Here is a 25,995-nt window from a genome sequence, read left to right as displayed (position 1 = left end):
AGGTGATAAGAGGTGTTCCATGTCGAGTGTTTAAAAGCTGTGGGAAGGTTTGTCAGGTACCTAGATGACCAAAAGGTTTGGTTGTGTGTCAGAAGTATAATGTGGGAACCAATAAACCCATACAACGAAGTATCGAGGGACCCGTTAGAACGTAACGAAAGGAGTTATCGCATAAACGGATAGACAGCGGCAGTACCTTTTGAACCCCAAAATAATATGGTTCTTCCTTGGACTAAGAAAAACCTATGTACTAAATGTCGAGTCTCTAAGATCTACATATCGAGTTACTGCACGGACTGACTGACAGACGAACGGATTGCTCTTTGACCTAAAATCAATAGGATGCTTCAAAGTTTAAAGTACAAGTTTAAACTTATGTACTAAGTTTAAAGTCTCAGGTACTTTCTATCAAGAGCCTTCATTAACCACCGCCCGTTATATCGCACAAACGGAAGAGCTACAGACAGCAGACATTCGGCTTGCACTTTGACCTTTTGACCCAAAACGCTTTCTTCTCTGGACAGAGTGGAACCAAGGTACCAAGTTGCAAGTCTATAGAATCTTTATATTAATAGTTTTTGCACAGACGGACGGACAATGACTTGATGTTTAGAAAGTCCTGTTGGGCCCTTAATAATATAATCTTGTCGTGTAGAAACATACTTTTGGTACTTTGAAGCCTAATTTCTTGGCTGTTGAAGAGAATCACTACTATGGTAGTCTGAAACAATGTAGTAGTCGGGTAAGTGTCGTAGTTGTCATCCTATTATTTTCTCTTCTCTTCTACTCACTCTCTTCCAGTTTATATTGACAGTGATGTAAAAACCATAGTAAATATTTATCCATATTGCGATCCCAGTTTCTGTAATGCCAAAACTGTTGTCTTTGTTAGTTATGGATTGGCCACCGACACCACAAGCTCTTCTTTCTGTTCTTGACATCAAGCTCACAGTCAAGTAGGCTACACCTTATAATAATACAATGCCTTAATAATACATAGTTGTGTATAAGGAGTAACATGTTAATTCAACTTCAGAGTGGAACAGACTACATGAGCAAGACACGACCTTCACCTTAGCGTATTATAATTAATGATCTGACAGTACCTTCAGGAGGGCCTCTAGGCATGTTCAGTCCGTGTGCTCTAGACATGTTCAGGCACGTTAGGCCGCCGTTTTGGAAAGGGTCTCAGATCAAAATAAGTAATAAAAATATACGCGACAAAAATATATTAAGCCTTAAAATTATATCTATATCGATAGTCCATATAGTTCCATAGTACCATTAAACTAATGGATTGAGGAAAGCTCCCTTTATTACAAGTACTACTTTCCTCTTCTGAGAATTTAAAACAAGACTTACCAGATGATTCAGTGCAACTGGTCGTTTCCTGTCTCGATTTCGAAAATGAGAAAATTTAAAATCAGAGAAATAAACTACTAGATTTTATTCTAGAGTTTCTAGAGCTAGAAGTAATGAGTTTCTACCGACGACCGATGGCACTAAGACCAAATGACATTCTCGTCAACAGCGACACCGCTGACGCAACTTGGCGACCATCCTCGCATTCGAAGCTCAACTTTGGCAGTAATAATTAAGATACTCTTACTTTTACTTATTCGAATAGAACCCAATTTCTTTTAAATATTTCCCAACGTCCGAATTCTCTAGATTTACAATTAGTCGACACTTTTAATTTTGCATTATTCATTACCAGATTGGTTAATATATTTGTTTGCGTTAAGGTTTTTTAATTTCATTTCTGTCAGGACCCAATTCGGGAGTGTTCCCGGAGCAGATTGTCAATAATTGATTGATTTTTACTGTCTAACCTTGGGACACTGGAAAAATGTCTTTTCTGTCTAGAGACAGAGTTATAGACTTGTGTACCATCATATCTTTTATAATTGTGTACGCCCATCCGTAGGATATGACTAACCGTTGGGAATCCCAATATTTTGTATTTTTTATATCTCGAGAGTAGACTGTGATACACTTGAGATTAGGTTAAATTTGCTACTTAATGAGCTGGCCAAATTCTTCTTCTGTCTATCTATTTGTCGTCCGCAGAATATCTCGAGAAAACGATTACCTACAGAGTCGATATATTTTTACATGAAGCTTCTTTCCTATATAGGCAAAGCTGTGTTCATGTGCCTCCATGGAATTTGACTGATATATTCAGTGTGGTTAAGCTATGCACTTGAAATTTTGCATGTAACTACATATTTATATGTACAACATAGGATTTGATGATAATGCATGTCCCTCTATATGATTAGGCTGAGCGTCAAGAAAGTCTGTCACTCGTGGAGTTGGAAAAACTCTTACATCCGTTTGTTTGTCTGTAGGAGGTGTGGTCTATCGTATCTATTTCTCTGCTTTTCTGGCTGCCTGTCCACTGGATATCTTGAGAACGTACTGAGGTATAGTTGCAAAACTTTGCTTGCATCTTCAGTGAAGCCTTGTATGTGACAAGTGGTGTGGCTTACACCTATCCGTCGCTAGGCAATGATAAGGACGCGCAGATTTGTACACTTTATTAAGTCGTGTTAAGAGCAAATAATGGTTGAAGAAGCTGTTTTTCCGTGCAGTGTCTGGGTGGACTTCAGCTTGTATATCCGTGGACTTTCTATGTAAAATTTCCGAACTTTCTACTTAAAAAAAATAATATATAAAATAGTATATCAACCTCCTTTATAAATTATTAGTTCATGTGTTTGGACTCAGCTAAAATCCTGAAATGAAAGCTATGAATACTCTATGAACTCCCTCTCCACTTTCCACTTATAACATGTACTAAGACTTAAGTACTCGTATTCACAAGTATTACGTCACTTAGAGATGTGGTCATTACGTAGAGGATATTTATTACAAATTAAATACTAAAACAATATTGGGGAGGGTGGAGGAATGACGTAAGTTAACCCGTCGAAATAAGGCTTTGCGCGAGTTAAGTTTCTATCTCAGGCCGACACCGATAACTCCCCTAGAAAAAATACTGTTGGGTCGTATTTCTAATTTGCCAAACCTTAGAAGGGTAGCTGGGCAAACAGTGTGGGGAAGTTTAAAATCTCGATAGTAGCCTAACAAGATGAAACAGTTGCCGAGCTTCCCAGCTTGCGTAGGAGAGAAGCGAACGAGCAAGCGCTCAAACAAATAACGTAATATTTAATAGCCTATTATTTGTTTCAAGTTAGTTTTTTACGATGGAAGGATCGTAAAGGAAACCGGATTTTTCCGGACACTTGCCATTGTCCAATGATATAAAAAAAATTATGGTTGCCTGTAAAGTCGGTTTTACGGGCGAAGATTTTACGTGACAACGTCTTTTTCTCGGTAGAATATTTATTGATATGAATATTATTAAATTGCACAATAGGAACAAGGAATTGAATGAAAATAAGAATTGCACAAATTTTAACTATAGAAATATATTTTGTTTACTAAAACATTGTACATAATTTGAAATTAATTAAAATTTGTTATTGTAAATGGTAAAGTTGAATAAAACATTTACTAAAATTGGAATTTGAAATTCTTGCTAAACACAGTTAAATTCTAACTCCGCGCGTGGTGATTGGTCGGTTTATTTCGTTTGTTTGGTCGCACTGTTATGACAGGTTAGAGGTTATAATTTGTTATTTTAAATGTTTGACTAGCAATACGCGCTGTTTCTTCTCAATCGACTGAATTACGATTGATTGCAGAGTGATTTAAACTAATAATTTACTTAACACTATCAACATTTGTCAATAGTATGACATAACCTATAAACTCAGTTTCTCAACTTTTGTGTCAATCTAACAATTAATCAATCAATCATAGTTTACGATAATGAAATATCAGTGTACAATTATTTACCTTTATTGTTGTAGTTGTTGTAAATGACGAATCTAAGCACTCCACATTTTCACGAATAAACATAGTTATCTGCTTTATCCCGTGCGGCGGACCCACAGTTATCTGCTTTATCCCGTGCGGATCCCGTGCGGCGGACCCACTGGACGGGCATCGTAACGTTACCGGGCGTTACACTTTTTCATGAGTGACTCCGAGCCGCAACCTAATTTAAGACGTTGTCACGTCAAAATTAGTAACATTACGTTTCCTCAGGTGAATAACTAACCTAACACATAACTACAATCTAGGTTAAATAAACAAATCGTAACATACTATTCACTTAAAAAAGCTGTTATGTTTTACAGCAAAAAAAAAATGTATTAATTATACTACAAAACAAGACAAACAATTACTAAATTCATGCAGTGTTGCTACAAAGAGTACAATAAATAGAGTTAATGTTTTGAAACTGTTCTAATATCATAACAGTACTGCCTAACAAACATGGAATGCCGTGAGCAAGGTTATACGGTTTGTATGCGACTATAACAATACATGTCTATCAAACTAACAATCACAGTAATAATGTGCGGTGGGTGCTTGCACAACAACGAGTGTAACGCGAGCAGTTCATTGGCTTTCAGCACTATTAATGCTTATCACTCATGTTTCACTGAAACAGTTTGTTGTAACTACTTAAAGTTTGAACATTTTCAGAGTTTCACAATAGCATGGATAATTTGACAAAATAACACTGTTAGCATATTCTGTCAATCGTGGTGGCAGTAACAATAATCTGGACTCAATCAATATTAGGTCAGTTCCAAATTGTATGTTTAGTATGTAACATAGTATTCCATCCTGTGTTATGAGTTCGTTTATTTCACTTCTATATTGTGTAAGATACGTAATACAGCCAGAACTGGTCAGGAGGTACAACTAGACGTATGCTCTGCACAGTACGTTTGTTTTACACGCATATTATGCACAATTCGAGTATTTCACACAAATGTTAGTGCTTGCAATTTACACAACAGTTTGAGAGCTAACATAAAAGCTGAGTCGTTATATTCGAACCAATCGTGCTGACTGATATCGAGTTATTATCTGAATATTAATTTGAGATTCATGCCACAGGAAGCCACTTTTAACTAACATTGTATATAAGTTAAAAATAAGATCTAGTTATTCGTTAACTGATTTCCTAATTTTTCTTGCAAAAATATAATTATCAAATTCTTACCAAGCGGGCGGCACTTTTGGAATTGAATTTAAATGTATTTAAAATATTAATGCAAAGCCATAAAAACATACCATTAGCCACTTTTTTAAAATAAACCTGACAGTACTTAGATACTTGAGCCTGAGTCGTGTTCTTTACAACTCGAGAGATGAGATAAGGCATGATAAGTTAGTATGGATTAGCCTACAGTGTATCTCTTCATATCTGTGCTCCCATCTATACCGCGGTGTCAGCACAATGTCATGTAGAAAGCCAAGTCTTGTATTTCTTCGCTATTGATATTTTAAGAGACTTATCTATTGATTAACATCGATAGTAGTTTATCAGGAAGTAATGAATACTCTAGAGAATGAAAACGAATAACGGTAATACAATGAATGATTCAAGCTGCCACTGACTGACTACTTTGAGCTAATCTTAAGACCCATTAAATGTTAATATACCTTATCTTATACTTGATGTAGCAAAGTCCACTAGCCGTTCAATTATTTTCTCATTCGTCACTGCATTATCGTGTCACATTCACGTCACGCAGTGTATATCGCTTGATAACAGGTTTAGTAGCATTTATACGTCATTTTCTCAGGATTTAATAAATTGTTTTCACTCGTATATGTGTGGCATCAACAAACACAAAGACACGACCATGTTTCCGGGCAGAGATTACCTGATACAACACTGTCTATGTTTCCGTCCCGTCTGCCTACAAACAGACTTACTTATACAATGATAGTGTTGAATTTAGCTCCCGTCCACCTTCCTCTTAGTGCAGAGTCTGGAATCTGACGCTGTCACAGACTTATCCCCTGGAACCTGGTGTCGTGTTCGCCTGAGAGATCAAAAAAAGTCGGTGACAAAGAAGCTCAAAATGAACATCGTTTCGACATCAGAGACATCTGGATTACAAAATATAGTGTAATTTTGGCGAATAGGTATTCTCAATGTCTCATCTGGTGCACAATTATTGTGTGCACTACGATATTCTAGACACGATCTCTAAGCACGGTGGAGGAACTGAGTATTCTACACGTGTCGCAGCTGTCAGATTCCAGACGCTGCACTAAGACATTCACATTGAATCAACCCTTCCCACCATAACTACGGTATGTGTGAACTTAAACAATTGGACTACATGTTCGAATAAGCTCTACATGCCGTTATTGCAAATAATTATTTTGTAAATTTCGAACAGTACATAGGAACAACACGTTTAAAAATTTATTTCATATCTGACGTACTTGGTATGTACTCGTATATCTGGAGGCTTTGTGGGGAATGCGTACTAGCGTGGAAACATTTGTATTAAACCTTCTGTAACTCTCGTGCTATCCACCCACTGCAATATTTCTACTTCTTTCGTAAAATAGGTTGTCTCTTCAAAACCAGTCCGTGCCATATTTGTAAGCCTATTTTAGCCATTTATTTAAATCCTTACTTATTAGCCCTACTGTATCTGTGCATCATCACCAGGGTGATTTTCTCCAGTGACCTCCAGTACCCATCGACTGCTTGCTGGCACAGTTTCGCTGTTCGTCGGCAATTGACACCATTTTGAGATTCATTACTACAAAACACCACTATTCCGGCTACGTAGACGACAAGAGCAGACAACCATAAATAAAAAACAAAAATGAGGCATACATAGTCCATGTGCATCCTTCACCACCTGAACTTGACATAAACAGGTGACAGCGGAAGACTCCTTACGGTGCAGAAGCCATTGAGAGTAGTCATTCTAAATCAGTATAGAGCCGAAGTGAAGGTGTTAAATAATTATTTACTGTCCAATTCTGCTCAAGTTATACACCCCAAGAACGTTTTGTTAAAAATACAGAAAAGAGTGTATTACTAACTTCTTACCGCCAGAAATAAAATTAGACTCTATTAATACAGATACATACGCCAAACATATCATAGTTATCAGTTGTTTGTTGCCCCAGGCTTCTACAAGAGTAGATCAACAAAATCTTGGCCGAGCTCGCTTATGTATTGACGGATTTCGTTGGAATAAGTACTGTCGGAATTGTAATAACATTGTCAAAATAATTGGTACCTTGTAATTTGTTATAACTGATGTAATACAAATTATTTCTATCAGAAGACAAAATGTTTGCTGCTTTCGGCTTGTGTGAGGGTACCTTTAAAGTAGCTGTGCTCGCTTATGCCTTGACGGATTCCGTTGAAACAAGTACCGTGGAATTGCAATAGAATTCTTAAAATAGTTGGTGCGTAGTGCACTTTACTGTACTGGTTTTTTATTGAACTTAAAAACTTTCAATAGACGCCATTTTGTTAATATTAAAGAAAATAACACAACTTTTTTTCTTCTTACTTATTCAAACCTATGTGCCAAATTTGGTTTCTTCAGTTTTACTAGTTTTAGAGATAATAATTTGTTAATAAAAAATACAAAATGGCGGCTAACGCCTAAACTAAGTGGAGGTTAGAAAAAGTTATTCATAACTTTTAGCTTAGAATCACACATAACATCTGAAAAATGTTTAGCCAGCTTAATCTTGTTGTTACATCCTGTATAACTTGATCACTTATGTATATATATACACCATTGATGGAATTAAAGTTGTGGCAAGATTAATGTTGGAAATAATGAATGACGGAAGTTGCGATTTGAGGCTTGTCTAAGTCAACAATGACAATATGTCTCGCGTGCTAGCGTAGGAGTTATTTTAGAAAACATTAGATAACATCGGTCTGAAGAGAAAGAAGGCGCCCGAGCACATCGCGCCGCCGCCTCGCCCTCCCAAGAAGCTGTTGAAATGCTCGGCACAATCTTGTTAGCTACCAGCCTACTCACGAGATTTACAATTGACCCGTAATGTTTGTGCAAAACAAATTATGAATAATTAATATGTTCTTATCAATATGGTATGTGGTCCGGGAGGCGAGGACAATGTATATTGTGTAGCACAGTCTACCTTTCAGTAAAATAGACAGAAGAGGAGTTTCTCTTAAAAACACTAATTCACCATCGACCGGGTTAGGTTAGGTGGAGTTGAATTGGAAAGGTATAAATAGAGTTTAAAATATCAAACCATCAAGATTTTGCATATTTAATTTGGCACACAGAACCAACCGCCACACGCAAACAAAGTTAAATCGGTATCGAAATAGAGACCGAATATCTGACTGAAAATAGCGAATTTTACTCTCCTCATTTCATTGGTAGATAAGAGCATGATATAATCTATCACAGCATTTAGTATCGCTCTGATAACCTCCCATCGATCTCTACCAGGACGGCTCGAAATAAATGTCTTGCTCAATTATTTGATCGAAACTATGTTGTGTGCTTATAATTGAAAACCAGTTCTCGGTTCCCACAAACTAAATTTACTTTGTGCCATTAATAAAATTAGTATCATCTTGTAACGATTCCACCAACCATATCCACGAGATAAGTCTCCTACAAACATGATCGAAACTGTGTTGTGTGCTTATAATTGAAAACCAGTTCTCGGCTCCACAAACTAAATTTACTTTGTGCCATTAATAAAATTAGTATCATCTAGTAACGATTCCACCAACCATATCCACGAGATAGTCTCCTACAAACATAATCGAACATGTGTAGTAAACAAGATAGCGTGTGTGAAACATAGTTTCTAGGCGCAGAACATTGTAGGCATACATAAACCTACATTACATTACAACACCTAGGTGTTGTGAGATCATTCATGAGTTACGTAATACACAGACGAGTAACAATTATTGTGATATAACAACCCCTTTTGTATCAGATGTTATTTAAATACTATGTTTCTTACAACTCACTATTTCAATTTGAATGTTAGATCCTGGAGTGACTGGCGACGTAGATCGATGGGGATAGTCAAGGTCAGTCGTGAGTAGGCTAATGAGTAGTCACGTGGTAGTCATAGCAGCTCAGTAGTAATAACATTATGAGCTCTGCTGCACGTCAATAACATGCTTACTATTTAGTACGCGAAACACTCATGTTAATGACTACTAATTTATGGAGACATAACGTTTCAGGGCATGGAACACTAAAGGAACTGGAAAACTCCATACTAAACCATCGCTAATAGCCTAAAATCCGATTAACGATTAGCACTGTGCAGGCACAAAACTCGGTGTTTCTTGAATACGAGAGAATTTCCCCTCAAAACTGTTAAAACGGGAGAGTATCAATAGGTTAAACATAAGTACAAGTTTTTATTAGATCAAGGACGTAGCTGGCGAGGGGGTGCAAGGGGTCAGGAACCCCCCCAAATTTTTAAATTGTTCACTTTTTTAGTAAACGATTATTATTACTTAAATAATTCAGTATTGCTGACATGTACTGCTGAAAGATCGTTCTCAACAAAGAAACGTGTCAAGAGGAACAAAATGGGGCCTTACTCTCTGTCCACTACGGGTAAAACATCAGTTGTCTGGACCCCTCTCCAAAGTTTTTCCTGGCTACTTTCATGTCTTAGATTAGAATGTTTCTTAGCCCAACAAAAGCAACATTGTGTTACTCGTTGTTTAAAAGTAACCAACATAAACATAAATTATTTTTTGTGATCGTGAGCTTACCATATGCAGATTGTTAAAGTGCCAGGTTTCAACATATTTATCAAGTCGCCTGATGATAAAACATATATTATTTGTGTGTTTGACTGTCAATTTTGTGTATCAAGCTAAAAGTCTTTCGTTCGCGCAATATCAATTTTAAAATTGTATACAGTTTTTTACATACGTTAAACACAAATAAAAACTTATAAATAATTTTATTATTCTAAACTGGTCAAATAGTAGTAAACTGTACAAGGACGTTCATAATTATATAAGGTACGAGAAACTACCATTAAAGTCTATACATAAGAATATTAATTTTGGAATGATTGCAGTTAGATTTATTGTCATCATTAGAACCCAACTTTGAAGTAGTCAATAGCTACAAAACCAACCTTAACTTACCATTTCAAACATTTTGTCAAGTTTCCCATCAAATCGTCTTATCAACAATTTTCCACTTCTTTAATTAATGCAATATAATTTCTTAAAATGTAATTACAGTTGTTACAGTAGTTATTAGTAAATGAACTGCTAATTACTCAAATCTCCTTTTTTTCATGCACTCTTTTGAAAAATAAACATTATCTATCAGTCATTAAGTAAGAAACTATCCAATACAGAGTTCGAGGAAACGAGTGATCTCAGCGAATCAGAGTGACCTGCGAAGAGGGCGGGGTTAACCTAAGTTATCTTCACTTTATTCCATTTAAATATTCCACTTAGTACATATTTCAGCACAATATAATTCATTTGATGATTCCATGTCCTATACCAGACAAGCCAGGAGAGAGGCACCACAGTCACTGTTGACTCTGTTAGAGAGTCACACTTTCTCCTGCGTCATTATCTGCTAGTCGCGTCACCACTTCCGCTTATCCGATCGTGTGGTCAAACGTCACCTTGAGTGTGTGTCACTGTTATCTAGAATAAGGATCTAGATGTGTCTGATTGTGGCATTCTCGTATTCATACAGCATGTCGTACATAGGTGCATGACGTGGGCTATGTTTGAGACGTCTATATGTAGTTTTCTTTGGCGGAAATTATATGCGAGAACTAGAACTTTGTGATCGATTGTTTCTCTCATTTTTTTTTAAAGCACAATTTTGAAGTATGCCGTGTTTATGTCTCAGAGCCAAATTATCCCTGCTAAACCTAGACTGAAGACAGCTACTACGACCACTAAACAGAACTCGCTATGGGTCTGGTTCGATTACTCCACCAATCGTTGGCGCAACGACCCAAACATTAGTTTAGTTTTAAATAAGAGGGTCGTTGGCCCAACGATCAGTGTTGTCAATAGTATTACTAGGTCTTATCGTCGGATTGCGCTGTAAACCGTCTGTGTTTTATGTTTTCAATGTTCACAACTCCATCTCAAGTTATGCTCTTTAAATTTTATTTTGTTGTTAGAACAGAATAATAGTTTAAATGGATTAAAAAGTTATTATCCTAAATCACTTTACTGTAATAGTGAGTGGTTTACTGATGCTAAAACTGGTAACAATGGAGTTGGAAACATGAATTTTGGGGTAAAAGTCAAAGATTTGTAACATTATCAATTTTAAATTTTTAATAGGCTACATGATTTGGATAAAGTGTTTGATAGAGGAAATAGGCCAATAATTATAAATTCGAACAAATTCTATTTTTACACAATATAACTAATGTTAAAACATGCATAAATGTACTGAATACTTTATTTAGACAAGAAATCGAAAAGACAAGAATGCCTACTAGTGCAAGGGAGAGATCGAAGTATGCTAAGGGAGAGGAGTAATCGTATAGAAGAAAAAAATTAAATGGCTGGAAATGAAAAGGGGACAAAATTGTCAATGAGTGATTTTATAAATAATTGTAAATTGTTATGTATTCTTAACGTTATATGAATGCATTTATTACTTTTAATGTTTCAGAGTTTAAAATGTAATAAAAGTGTTTAGGGGCGAAATATAGAAATATAGAAATTAAAAAATTTGAAAATGAATTATTAAATAGAATATACTAAAAAAAACTATAACAGATCAACCAAATTTCCAACCATGACGTATACATGATTTTTAATAAAATCTAAATTTATAAAAACGCGGTCATGAACTAGGTTTAAAACATTTTAGGTAAATAGATGTTATTTTACTGATTTTTTTAATTTATTGAAATAAAGTTCCGTATTCTCTCCCACTTCTAATGAAAAGTCGAAAACAAATAATTGTAATTACCATGTGCCAAAATTTGGTAGCCTACTATGCGGTTGTTGTGAATATAAACTGATAGGTTTTAACACGAAACGCTAAAATGGCCAATTTGTTTCCCTCCAATCAAAATGGCGATTTCCATCAAATAAAATATTTTTTGAACAAATATAAGTAAACTTACACTTCACAGAGGATTTGAAAATAATGTGTTAATACAGTTTTAGCATTCGTACAAAACGTCCTTTGATACGAGAAATGACATTTTTTAACTAAACAAATTAAATCAACTTTGGATTTTACACCTAGGCTTTACAAATATGGTTTTATTGGCTGTAAAGAGTTTTAAATTTGTTTATTACTTTTATGAGGGAAGAGGGTTTCTAGTCGTAATGTCATGGTCGTCACAAGGAAACACTACCTGTATTAATTGTGTCTCTCGTACTAAATTAAATTTGTTGATTCCAGAATTATTGATAACTAGTTGTTATTTATACAAAGATAATTAATTTTCCGAATATAAATTCTCGTCGCTAGCACGAACTGTAGTAAATTAGCGAGCTCGCATTCTTCCTAGCGAAATTCAAGGCCGGTAGGTTAGATTCGGTATAGAAGTTAGCCTTCGAGTTGTTGTTTCTCTTGTGTGCGACATCGTTATTTATTACCCAGCATCTGGAAACCTTAAATGAACATCCCTTTGTTATTCGTCCAAATATTTCCATTGCATACTTATTCTTCTCTTATAAATAAACGCAGAGCATAAGGGACAAACACAAAGTAGGTTATGTCCACAAACGCCTTCGACCACCGCCCGTCGATAAGAGGGTGATAGCTTCGAATGTGTTACAGCACTAGCCCTCATTGATCAGTCAAAACTGGAGAGAGAGAGAGACTACCCTTCCAGTAACCTACTGCCCTGATGTGGCGCCAAACAGGGTCGATGTGGCGCCCAGCTTGTCTTGGGCTGCTTCAGCATTATACTCGTAACAATTCCTTGTCAGTGTCAGATAAATCTCACGTCAGCTCAACTGGCTGCTATTTGTTACCCAAAAATAACACAACAAGGGAGAAAATAAATGTAATAATAATAGGAGTTGGCCATAAAACACGGCAAATTAAACAAATCTATACCGGGACATATAAGATAAATTATATCATTGCTTGACCAAAGAGGGTTTAAAGCTCTCCGGTATATTAATAATGGATTCATTCCATGCCTAGAAACGAATACAAGTACAAAATAACAAGGAAATATTAGTTTGATGTTATAATGTAACATATGACCAATGCCCGCAATACAATATATGCATATTTGATCACGATATGATGTACGATACGTCAGCAGTAGTATTTACACGGACAATAATTGTTACGCTTATATTTTCGTATTATAAATTAAATAAAAAGTGTTTTAGTCATAGACTACGCTAAACCCTAGTGTATAGAAAGAGTAGCGTAGTCAGGATTTTAAAGATATGGAGAGAGTTTACAAGGAATCTGTACATGGACGGACTCATTTGAACCTCCAGAACAACCTTATGGTTGTAAATGATGACAGCGGGTTGACAACTGTTTAAATGCTACAAAGTTGATATTTTTACAATAAATTTCTCCTTCTTTTGGGAGGTTAAAGCTCCCGTAATTATCCCTCATGATTAAATATTAAACGTCACTATAGATAAATCGACTCGGGATAACTCAGCATCGAGACAAGACAAAAATTTCATTAAAATATTAAAGATTGTTTAATATTTTATAATATGTTGAATATTGTAGTTTAACATTATTTTTAGAGAAAAGTGTGTATAACATTTTCACCAGTCAGTAAATTCCGTTCACAGTTTTCTTTTTTCTCCAAATTATTACAGCGATTGAAATTAATGACCTCACTCAGCCACCCTTTAACCCTCAACATGGTGGTGTCGGTCTAAACACCCTTAGACATTTTTTGGTGGGATCACTTGAAATCAGTAGTTTTTAAAACACATCCCACTGGTGTCCAAAACTTGAAAAACAGGATCACTGCTAAATGCAGACGCTTAACCAGAGAAACTTTTAGAAAGGTTAAGCAAGAATTTGATAATGGGTTACTTTTTTCTTGAACAACAATGGCTATCAATTTGATCATTTGATTTATAGTTTACAAAGGATTTACAACAGTATTTAGTAAGTAGTTTTGTTGTTATTTAGCAGTAGTACAGTAGTTTGTAGACTAATAATTGTGTAAGAAATTACATTATTGGAAGCTGAGACCAAACGGCTTGGCCGATTTCAATTTTTTTTACCAAAATACAGCATTTTCATGAGCTTGAATTTGATGTGTCACAAGGTATTAGTTGCCGTTTCAAAATTTAGGCTTTGGGTAGGGGGGAATGGGAGTGAGCACCCCCATTTTGAAAACAATATTTTTTGTTCCTCCAATTGTACTATACACTCCCGTTTACAGAATTTTGATACTTGGGCTATAAGTCTTTTAATACGAGTTTGAAGTTCTTAAATGAACACCCTTTATGTGTAAATCACTGCACATTCTCACCAAATTGCAAACCTCTTCTAGCTGAAGCCCTTCAAATCAGTTCTATCAATTATATTAAAATTCATTATAATTTTAAAATGACTACAATGCGTTTCACACGCCAATTTTAAATCCCTAAAAATATGACCTTGAAAATAAAAAATTTAGTCTTTGAATTTCACATTGGATTCAGCTCGTCCAAAGTACAATATCTTGTGATACAATATCGTATAAACTGTTTGGCGAAACATTTCTCACATAAATAATCGAGAATTTTTTCGTATCCGAGAGGATTTTATAGGGCAAAAAAAATTGGGTTGGTCCAACTACGGCGCGAAAATGTTCAGCTGTAAAAAACATAAAAAATGTCATCAAAATGTGTTTTCACGAATGTTGAGATACTGAATATATATTAAATAATTTCTGCAAAATATGATCCAGTAGATACTTTTGAATCTTTTCATTTACAGTAAACAAATTCAGATAACGAAAAAATATACAATGAATCTATCTTTGTAATCAACAATGTGGAGAATTGGTCATCTTAATGAACTATTAATAAGCAATATCTCGTGAGCTGTCAACTAATAGAACCAGCGATGCGAAAATACATTTAATGGATTATAGCCTAGGCTATATAATCTTAGAAATTCAGCCGTAGGGTTTGATTACTTGAGCATTGCCTCTTTCTTTTATCAGTAGTTCGGATTCCCAATACACTGTCACTGAAAACAGCTGATCTACTCGATCTTATAAATAAAAATGAACCGCTAAATGTGTTGCTAAGCACTAATCTGAAGAATGGCTAGATCAAAGGAGTAACCATAATTACTCCTTTGATCTAGCCATTCTTCAGATTAGCTGCTAATTCTTTTTTGTAATATTAGTTGAAATTCGAGGAAGTGTTTGTATGAAAAGAAAGATCTGAGATATTTTAGAATTCGGTAAACATTTTAATTATTACGTTTTATAATCCAAATTTAACTGACACTAAACAGCTAGGCTGTTGACACTTTCAGTTGAAGTTCGTCAAAGAGGCAAAAAACATTTGTTAACAATTTAAATTTTTGAACAGTGCTTGATCAGTAGCGATGCACATAGCAAAGACAAAACGTAATTATCTAGCTTTTACTCCAGTTTGTGCCAGTGTCGAATTTAAATCATCTAATGCCTTGGAAAATCTTGGAACTTTGTTATAAAAATAACTGTATAAACAAAGCTGTGGATATTTTCATACAAGGTGCTAGAAAATGGGGGGCTTCCATGACATTGTCATGTGGGATATTAACAGTGACTTAAGGGAAAACAGAGACACGAACACTAACATGCCACAATGATCCATTCTTGTCCTAACTACAGTCCAAAAAAACAAGATATGTTGCATGGACTCGAGGATTTCTCTCTTATAACGAAAAATAATACGACCGTAGTAGACTTTTCAGTCCTCCTCCTTTAATATGTAATAATGAGTCGTTATGCTGTCAACTTTAAAAGTAATAGTTCATTTTCAGTTTGGTATTTCGAGATGACGACCACACATAATATCCATCCTTTTTCCGGAAGTAACAGAAGGATATACAACTTTTGAACTGTTATATTTCCAGCCCACAAATCATGAATAGATCAGTAATGGATTGCATTCGGAGTATATTAAATAATATCCTGCCAGATGTGGCTGCAATCAATTAGAAATTATGTTTGTAAATGTATTAAATTGCTGATGTGAAAATATAATTCTCATCATTTGGTATGGCCGCCATCTGGAAACATTCATATAAAAAACTTATAAAAACAGCATTCGTAGCAAACGAACTAATAATTCTGAAACAAGTTACACCTTACATCTACACTTTGCCACTCTTACACCTGAATTACTATAGTCACCCTGCAATTGCTGATATATATCCATACCCTCTCCCCCACCTCAGAGGGGGGATGTAACCTTTCTCTAGATCAATCCTGGTTGCACTTTATTTAATTTGATATTTTCAATTAAAATTCTTGATAAACCTATAACCATTATGCATTGTAGAAAAAATAATAAAAATGTAAATACTGTAAAAGTATACTGATTTTACCAATTGAATATAATTTTTACCTTATTTTATTGCTAATTGAGCTTGATTTGATTTGACTTCTAAACAATGCATAAATAAAAATAAATAATAAAGAGCATAATGAGTAATCACTTCAAAGTTTAGACTCACCAAGAATAATATCACATTAAAACATCTTTTGAATTTTAACGCGAAAATTAATTAAATTCAATTATTGAGCTGACAGGAAACTTCGCGTTTTGAAATATATAATAAATTACTTTCCCCTTTTTAATTATTTTTACGTTGATGAGTTATTGAACTGCATGTATATTATTAAACATAACTTATTAATCATAGGTACATTGTTTTATTCTCAAATTCATATTTTTATTCTATTCAGTTATTGTTTTACACTTACTTCAATTCACAGATTAATACAGTACACATAAATAAATTACCCAATATTTTAAAACTAAAATTCGTAAAAAATAACTTTGTGTAACTTACTTTAATAATGCGAAATCCTTTTTCCTAACAACTTCCGTAGAGTTTATCACAATAAAGAAGAATCAAAACATTGCAAGATGAAATAGATGAACAACCAAACGGAACAATATAAAGGACAAGGTTGAAAGTGATTTCACTGCGTATCGCGCCGGAACAGAACTGAACTCAACTGACGGTTTGGCGGCTGACTGAGAGAGGCTCTGGCACTCTGTTCGGCACGACGGCTAACGGCTTTCTAGAGCGACAACACTGGGAGAACCTGGCCTCTCAGGGCCGTATCCAGATTAATTTCGCCCGATACTTCAGCTAGAAATCTCAATATTTATCAGAACAAATGTTTTTGTTGACAGAATTGCCATTAACCCTGAGATGTTTATAATTGAAATTATAAAAGCTATCAATCGCATAAGGATGAAAAAGCTGACAACTAGGTGCAAAAAGGTAACAATAAGAAAATAATAAAGTGAAGGCTGCTTAAAAGAAAAAGAGAAAAACTGTGAACAATCAGGGTTACTGGCCAGATGGAGTTTAATACCATCAAAGGTTTGTTTGTTGAGTTATATTTTCGTAGTTAAGTTAATGTTTTATCGACATATATACAATTGTATAACATTTGTATATTAAAATACCTTTATACAGTATATGTTTGATTATTTGTTTTAAACTATAAAGTAATATACTTCTTAAGTCGTTAATGATACTATGCTGAAAATTTAAACAACTTATCTCTTATAGTTTCTTAGAAAACTTGACTTGTCTGAACAAGAAGATTCCACTATAACATTACGACAGAAAAATTGGAGAATCCCCGTAAGTACTAATTGACGGATTGTTTTCTGCATTATGTAATATCTCATCTTGAGAATCTACCAAACATTCTACATTATGTAAGATCTCCTCTTGGAAATCTACCAAACATTCTACATTATGTAAGATCTCCTCTTGGAAATCTACCAAACATTCTACATTATGTAAGATCTCTTCTTGGAAATCTACCAAACATTCTACATTAAGTAATACCTCTTCTTGGAAATCTACCAAACATTCTACATTACATAAGATCTCTTCTTGAGAATCTACCAAACAAACTGTTTTGGTCAACCTGCAACAGTCACGGATCTTGCAAACTGGCCAATTCTATTGAGTTGATTAATAATAATAACCTATCAAAAATAGCATAGTCTGAGTGTATCTACGTGGGAAGCGATCTGCAAACAATAGCAATTAATCTCGTTGGTTAGCAATACCAATTGGTAATCAGCAAACTCAGCGTTTGAAATGTTTTCTATCGCAAATTCAAACAAAGAAGAAGTAAAATTTACAATTAAACAAAACACGACAACTGGTTCGTAATTTCCTGTTTAATAAATTAATGGGTTTTTTGTAAGAGAGGGAGCTCTAAAAACCTTTAATACGCCTTTCGTCCGCAATAACCTTTTTCTTCAGATATTCCTATAAAACTGTAATAATTTTACTATTTTTATATATTATATAAAACGTCCCGATCTATTAAAGTTTTAAAATAATGTGGGTCCCGTTTAGAAACCAGATTTTTAACTTTTCTGAAGACCGTGTTAATGGTTGTGTTCTTAGCTAAAAGCTATTAACAGATTCATATGTCTCGATTCTTTCTACACACTGAAAACTAAAATCCTATTTTTCAACATACCTATTACATCGAAATTAATCGCGACAATTTAAATTGTAAATATCCCCAAACTTTTACAGGACGAGGTGAGTGAGTACACCACGCTAACCGTCTTACGCCATTGGATTTTATTTTGGAGTAGCCAAAAAATAACGAGAGGTTTTTAAAAAACAACTCAAAGTGCGTCTATAACATAGTGCAAAATAGAAGTTTGGAAAGACTACAATATCAGGATAGTTGTACTGCTTTCAAGAAGTTAAGGATACTCACTGCAATGTCTATTTACAATAAGTGATTATGCACTAAATCAACTGAGACTCCCAGGTGTTCAACATTATAACAGTAGACATGCTGCAGAATTTATACTACCTCAACACCATTTAACTCTGTACACCAAAAAGCCATCATAGAAGGGGCCATGTTTTCAACAATCTGCTGGACGAGGTTAAAGTGCAACCAACCAAATCTTACCAGAGGAAACTGTAGCCTTGGTTGGCTTCATTGTACAGTGAACAGGAATTCTTAATTTGGAGACACAGTTCTACACTGGACTAACGTGACCTTTCTGTTATATAACATTATATGTAATACTAGCTGTTACCAGCGGCTTCGCACGCAATCTTTAGAACCGAAGTCCTTATATTACTTAGTAAAAGCAATTATGATGTAATGTGATGGGAGTCCTATAAAAATTTTAAAACGTAAGTAGGCATACTTCAGGTATATATTATTTAAGTTCATGGTATTTTTTAACTTAATTATTATATCATGTTTGGCACGTGTAGGAGCATTTCTGGTTCTAATTAATTATAAACATAACGCCACAGCTGAATCTGCCTTATCATCCCACTTAACACAAAACTCGGATCACACAGGTCTCGGAAACTTACTTCGGTCAAAAAGTGTGTATTTCCAGTCCCTGTCATATATTTCAGGTCTAAGATATATCCAGTAACATAGTAGAGTTTGCCTTGTTGTTCTGACGAAGAAAAAATATATTTACGTAGGACCGAAATGCCTACTTCGGTTAAAACGTGCCTACTTAAGACCGTTTCGATTCACTTACCTACTATGTCACAATTTAGCTTTCCATATTGCCTGGATCAAAATACTATATATGATCGATTATCTAGTTCTCGAAAATCTATTTTGATCAAAATCGTGTTGACATAGTTGAATTTGCCTTGTCCTGATGAAGAAAATACACACATAAGTAGGACCGAAAAGCCTATTACGACCTAGGGGGAAGTCCTACTTACTTCTTATGTGCTTTCGGTATAAGATAAAATCCTTATTAAGGCTATGCAATATTCCAAAATAATCTTTATTAAAGTTTTGCGTAACACTTGTTTTTTTGGACTGTAGGCAGGGAAAGAATGAATCGTTGAGGCATGTTAGTATTCATTTCTCTGTTTTTCCATAAGCCATTGTTAAAATTAATATCATAATGTCAAGGAAGCCCACCAGTTTAAAGTAACTTATGTGAAAACAATCATAACTTCTTTCATGTTAGTTTTATAACAGTATTTAATGCATTAGATGATTTTAATTCGTCACTGGCGCAATCTGGAGTAAAATTTATACATTAATATTTTATTTACTATCTACATTACACTACCGATCAAGCACTGTTTACTTATTATTGATACAATTTAAATGTAAACAAATGTTTCAGAAAGTTTGTTGAACTATAGCTGTCAACAGCTGTTTAGTGCCAGTTTAATTTGAATTATGAAACGTAAAAACAAAAATTCTTTCTGAATTCCAAAATATTCCAGGTAATTTTTCTCAACTTTTTCTTCATAAAAACCTTCCTCGGATATCAATGGACATTTTACAAAAGAATTAACCGAATTGGTCCAACCGTTCTCGAGATTTGCGATTACCAACACATTTTGCAATTCATTTTTATTTATAAGAAGATTTATGACACTAAACCTAATCTCCATGATTATGAATAAAGGTTTTCATTGATTGACTGTATACATATGGCTTGAAAATATATGATTTTGGGATGCAAACTGGAACAAGTAGCCTATTTAAATTCTTAGGCTTCCACAGTCGGTGTCGTGACTACTGGAAATTTTCTTGACATACAGTTTCGTCAAGATTGTTAACACAAAATCTTGATATGTGTCATCCTCGCTGTGGAGAGAGATATCTTTATGTAGCGATGTAAAAACTTAAGCATATCTTTATGGCCTATATTCCAATGAGAGCTTATCTAGATATAAGCTCTTGGTTGGGTCTTGAGATGTGGATCGTCCGAGTTTGTATCACCAAGGATTCTTGGCTAATGCTTCACAAATTATTGGTCAGAAACATCAGAGTATCTCACCGTCATCTGGATAGAGACCAAGGTTATACATCTAGCAATCGATACTTTGCAGAGAAACTTTCGTTTGTGGACTCTTGCAACTTTCCTGGACTGGTTGGAGTAGATGAACAAAAGGAGCTTCATCTTCCTGTCCTTTCATCTCGTTATACTGTAATACTTCCAAAGAGTTCTGCATAGCTACGAACTATCAGGAGAAAATATAAAAGGTATCAGTGAATAAATTATTTTTCCTACTTCGGTGCTTATGACCTGGTAATTGTAAACGCATTGGGATTGAAAAGAGATTTATCAAGTTTTTAAACGATTTTTTTGAAAGCTTTTACGGATTTGATAATGGCATGAAGACTAAAGACTAAGTTGTGATTGAGTTATTATTTACGCATTCTCAACTAATTTTAAGATCTTATTTTCTCGGCTGTTAATGCCCGAATCCCAGGACTGTTTTGGACACTTGAGTCTTCAGGAGTTCCACTGACATGTTGAGTGTTACGGACCATCTTGAGGTTACGTGGAGTTATTGTAAGCCTCGCACAAAAAACTCACACACGGTGCGAACACTTAATCAAGTTAGCATCACTAAGGCATTATACGCCACAAAAAACAACGATTTAAGTTATTCAGCTAAGTTTCAGCAGTCTGAAGATCATTCGAGGTGGAACTTAAAGTACACAATTTGGAAATTATAACATTGATTGTAATTTCGAACGTTTCTACAGCACTGAAAGAAATGAACTTTAATTATTGGAAGTTGCTCGTAATAGAGGTACTCCGAGTGTTGCGTTTTTGCGATGGCTTTTACGGCCGACACAGACTGACGAACTAAACGTTGTACCGTAACAGTTACATCTAACATTTTCGACAACATGCTCCAGCATAAGTTTACGAAGCAACTTTTGTTAATGTTCGTGTTACATTCTGATTCACTTCTTTCACTAATTCATTTCAAATTTAAGCCATCAACCTACATTTGATATTTCATAGTCCTCCCAGGGAAGAGTGGATCTCGTAGTTTATTATTATTACCATATTGAAACAGGATTTTTTCCGGACATTTGCCACCGTTGATTGTTGTTTATTCAAATCCATTGAACACTTTGTCGGTGTTTATTTGCATTAAAAATATCACGTATCTTCAATACGATTCTTAGTTTGAAGATTTGTTTTTGACGATGGAAGGATTGTGAAGGAAACAGGATTTTCCAAACATTTACCATCGTTCAGTGATACAAAAATCAGCAACACTTCGTTTCGAGATTTGCAATCTATTGTTCAGGTAAATAAACCAACACTTATGTTACAAACTATGTTAAAATTAACTAATCATACCAGAGCGTTGTGACACGCGTTAAGTCAGGAATCACAACTTTTTGTTGTAAAATTGACACACGTTTGTAATTATGTGTTAGGGTAGTTATTTACCTGAAGAAGAGATCAGACTACAAATCTTGAACCGTAGTGATGCAAATGTCCGGAAAATCCTGTTTCATTTCACAATCCTTCCATCGTTAAAAACAACCAATAAAACACCGACAAAATATGACAGGTTTTCCCTGACAATACCTCTGAATCGTGTTTCAGCTATAATATAAATCCATAAACTACAAGCAGACAGTGACTAATGCCAGATTATCTGAAGTATTTACAAATGTTTGTAATTAAAAAAAGAAGTTCCTATCGAATCATTAAATAATGTGCGAATCTGTATATAGTTTTCAGTAACAAGATTAGACGTGTAGACCCTCCCACCTTGTCGTTGAACCGTCACGTCGGGTATACATCAATATTATACATTTTAAATTATACAGCATATATAATACGTCTATAGATACAAGTTCCTATAAGGCTGGGTGGAAGTAGCTAACAAACATGTATCTCTTGTGAATTCAGTATTTATGTTTTTATTAACATTCTTATCACTAAACAAATTTATGCACTTTGCTTTACTGCTAAAGTATTAAATTTATTTGTATAAAACTATAGGTAGACTAAATGGTATAAGTATATCGTTGTCATAGGATTTAATCACTGTTCTCAGGCAGTTTTAATGGGAACGTCCCTTTCCGAAATACGCCATTGACTTACAGTATTTAAAAGTGATACAATAAAAGCTACCAAAATTCTCGCCAATAACGCTTTGGAAACGATAGGAGGTTACATTACGTTGTTCGAGTCACCAGTGTGGAGTAGGCCAAGCAGGCTTGGAAACAAGGTCACCAGTACGGACGAGTCTGCGAGTAAAATACAAATACAAGAGCAGTCACGTTATTATATGACCTTGAGTTACGAGAGAGGGAGTAGGCAGGCGGTAACTGGACAAACCCACCAAAACTGGACGCACGACTTCCTCCCATTAAATGTAATAGTTGGCCTAGTACGTGAAGTGCACCACTACATCAGTGTTACCTTCATTCAAATAGGTCTTTACTCGAGGTTACGTACAACTGAAAATTATGTCATTATCAATGCCAGTTTCTAAGCAAGTTTGTATAGAGAAATCTATAATAACAACTGCGCTGATAATATATTATCTGTACGACAGATGACTTATTCTTCCAGGAATCTCTCTTTTAAATCTGACCATGATACACTGGACATTCCAAATACTGCCGTTGAGCCTTGATAGACAAGAATGTAGCCAGAAAGAAAATGTTAGGGGTCCAGACAACCGATATTTTCCCATAGTGAACCAGAAAGTAAAGCCCATTTTTTCCCTAAAAAATGTCTTGACTCGTTTTTTTTAAACGATATTTTAGCAGTACATGTCAGTAATACTGAATTATTAATATAATAATATTTTACTAAAATAGTAATTGAACATTTGGGGGGTCCGGACCCCTTGAACCCCCTCGCTGGCTACATCCTTGATGATAGGTAACCCAGGACAGGAAAGGCCTGGTGACTGCTGTCATGATTAGTGATGGAATCACTGAACTAAGATAACTGGTTGGTTTGGTTATTTTTGCCTCAACTCGATAATTTTATTAGTCTTAGAACTCATTTTTCTATAGACTAATAATTTTAGTTGGTTGTACAGTTTTAGTCTCGAATTGAATTGTTTTTAAATTCTAAACGGTTATTTACGCTATACTAGTATTATAGTCAGCTACCATAATTGTACCTAAAACAGTTAAATGTAACATAAATTATTGGACTAATCTGACTATATAATAAAGTATTTAAATACAATTTGGATTTCTCAGCACAGTTTATTTATTGTCGAAGCAGAGATCTTACAGGTATCTCAACAGGAATGGGATAATCGTTGTGATTCTCTAACTCTATCACTCTGTTCATGGTACCAAACTCGTGATCATTTCATACCCTGATGTAATCACCACATCCGTGATACCCTGAGATTTATGGTTCATTGTGTAATTGGTTAATTTATGTATCGTAATAGAACTTTATAATAAAACAAACATTAGTGGTGTTATAGCCTATTTACAATTCACCTCCATTTTTGTTTTATTTATCAAATAAAACTGTCAAAACTTTTTTACTTTATTTCTAACCTATAAAAAAAATTCCCCAGTTAAAATGTCAAGTAAAATTAACCGATAACAAAGAATACTTTCTTTCTTTCTTCTTGTTTGCTGAATTTCAGCAGGTTCTGCTTACTTTGAGCATGGAACCTCGATAAACATTCTTGTAGCCTATGTATGACCAGTTTTTTTTTATATTACCTTATTTACATGCAGTAGCTTATCATCATAAGTACTGGGTCAAAAAAACCAAACCTCTTTACATGGAACTGGTGAACACAGTAGATAATCTGGCGAATCTAAACAATATTGCAGTAAGTGATTCAAATCTTTTGGAATTCGTTGATAGCCCCCTACTGCTTAAGAACTTAAAAATATCATTTGAACTAGAGATTGATGACACAGTTGGGAAAAAATCATTACTCCCACCAGAAGCCATTAAAGCATTATTTCTAGAATTAATGAGAAAGAAATATGAAAACTATCTAAGAATTTACACTGATGGCTCACGAAGCAAGGATGGCACAGGCTCTGCCGTGTATATACAGGACTTAAAAATAGAATACAAATATAAACTTCCAAACCAGGCATCCAGCTATTCCGCAGAACTGTATGCCATAAAGAAAGCTGTTGAAATAGCAAACGAACAAAATTATGATAACATTGTAGTATGTTCTGACTCAAAAGCTGCTATACTAGCCATAAAGGCAGCAAGTTCAGCAGATTATGAAGAAAATCTGACATCAGGCATTACAATCTGCATGATGAGAGGTAATAAATACTTCACTTTTCAATGGGTACCAAGTCATGTGGGGATAGGTCCCAATGAACATGTAGATAGGCTGGCAAAAGAGGCAACCCAAGCAGGTGAAGAACCAACAGATTTTAAAGTGTCATTGGAAGATTTTGTTGGCGCAATTAAACAATCACTACTTGCCCCTGATAGCCCCTCTCCATGGTATAATAATTACAAACTGAGTAGAAATAAAATAGTAACGATAAATAGACTAAGAATTGGACATGCTTGGGTTAATGAAACCCTATTTAAGATAAATTGTTATTTCACTCCGTTATCCCTCAAATGCAATGCAGGTTCCATAGAAAGTCTTCAACATTTAATCTTTGATTGTGTGCAATATAATGACTTCAGACATGAATTGCTCACTAAACTGAAAGCGAAGAAAATAGATCCACCTTATATATTGAAAGATCTTTTAACGAGCTTTGATATGGAAATAATACTGGAAATTGTAAGTTTTCTTAAATCTATAAAATCTTATATTCACATAGCATGGGTGTTGTGGATTACTTAGTGTTTTAAACAATATTTTCTCTGTTAAGAATTCTCTCCTTATATGTAAGGGAGGTAATGCTGCCTCTGCATGCAGAGTATTAGTTGGGGAAGATTTCATAGCTCCGAGAATGCATCTTAAAGCATGGTTTTGGACTATTTGTAGGCTTTTAAGGTTGACTTTTGGGGCATGACCAAAAATAAAGCAACCATACTCCAGCTTAGATCTAATTACACTTTTATATACCTTTGTTAGAAGCTGAGGGTGGACACCTAGCCTCCCACAAGCCAGTGACCTCAGGATGTCAAGGTCTTTTAGGGATTTGCTTACCATTGATTGGATGTGCTCCTTAAAGTTT

At 34.8% G+C, this 25,995-nt stretch overlaps 1 protein-coding gene across 2 annotated transcripts in view; it reads right to left on the bottom strand.

Moving 5' to 3' along the window:
* LOC124359924 overlaps positions 1-17,081 on the bottom strand; it is a 53,980-nt gene extending 36,899 nt beyond the window's left edge. Inside the window, exon 1 of one of the 2 annotated variants that reach the window (XM_046813062.1) lies at positions 16,878-17,081. The gene's annotated coding sequence lies outside the window, so the exon portion shown is untranslated. The remainder of the gene's footprint in view (positions 1-16,877) is intronic. The other variant, XM_046813061.1, reaches the window with a different exon arrangement.
* Between the last annotated feature and the right edge of the window lie 8,914 nt (positions 17,082-25,995).

This window comes from Homalodisca vitripennis, chromosome 4 (assembly GCF_021130785.1).
Source record: "Homalodisca vitripennis isolate AUS2020 chromosome 4, UT_GWSS_2.1, whole genome shotgun sequence".
Taxonomy (NCBI): domain Eukaryota; kingdom Metazoa; phylum Arthropoda; class Insecta; order Hemiptera; family Cicadellidae; genus Homalodisca; species Homalodisca vitripennis.
The sequence above is the reverse complement of the archived record's forward strand: the minus strand, read 5'-3'. Positions and strand labels throughout refer to the sequence as shown.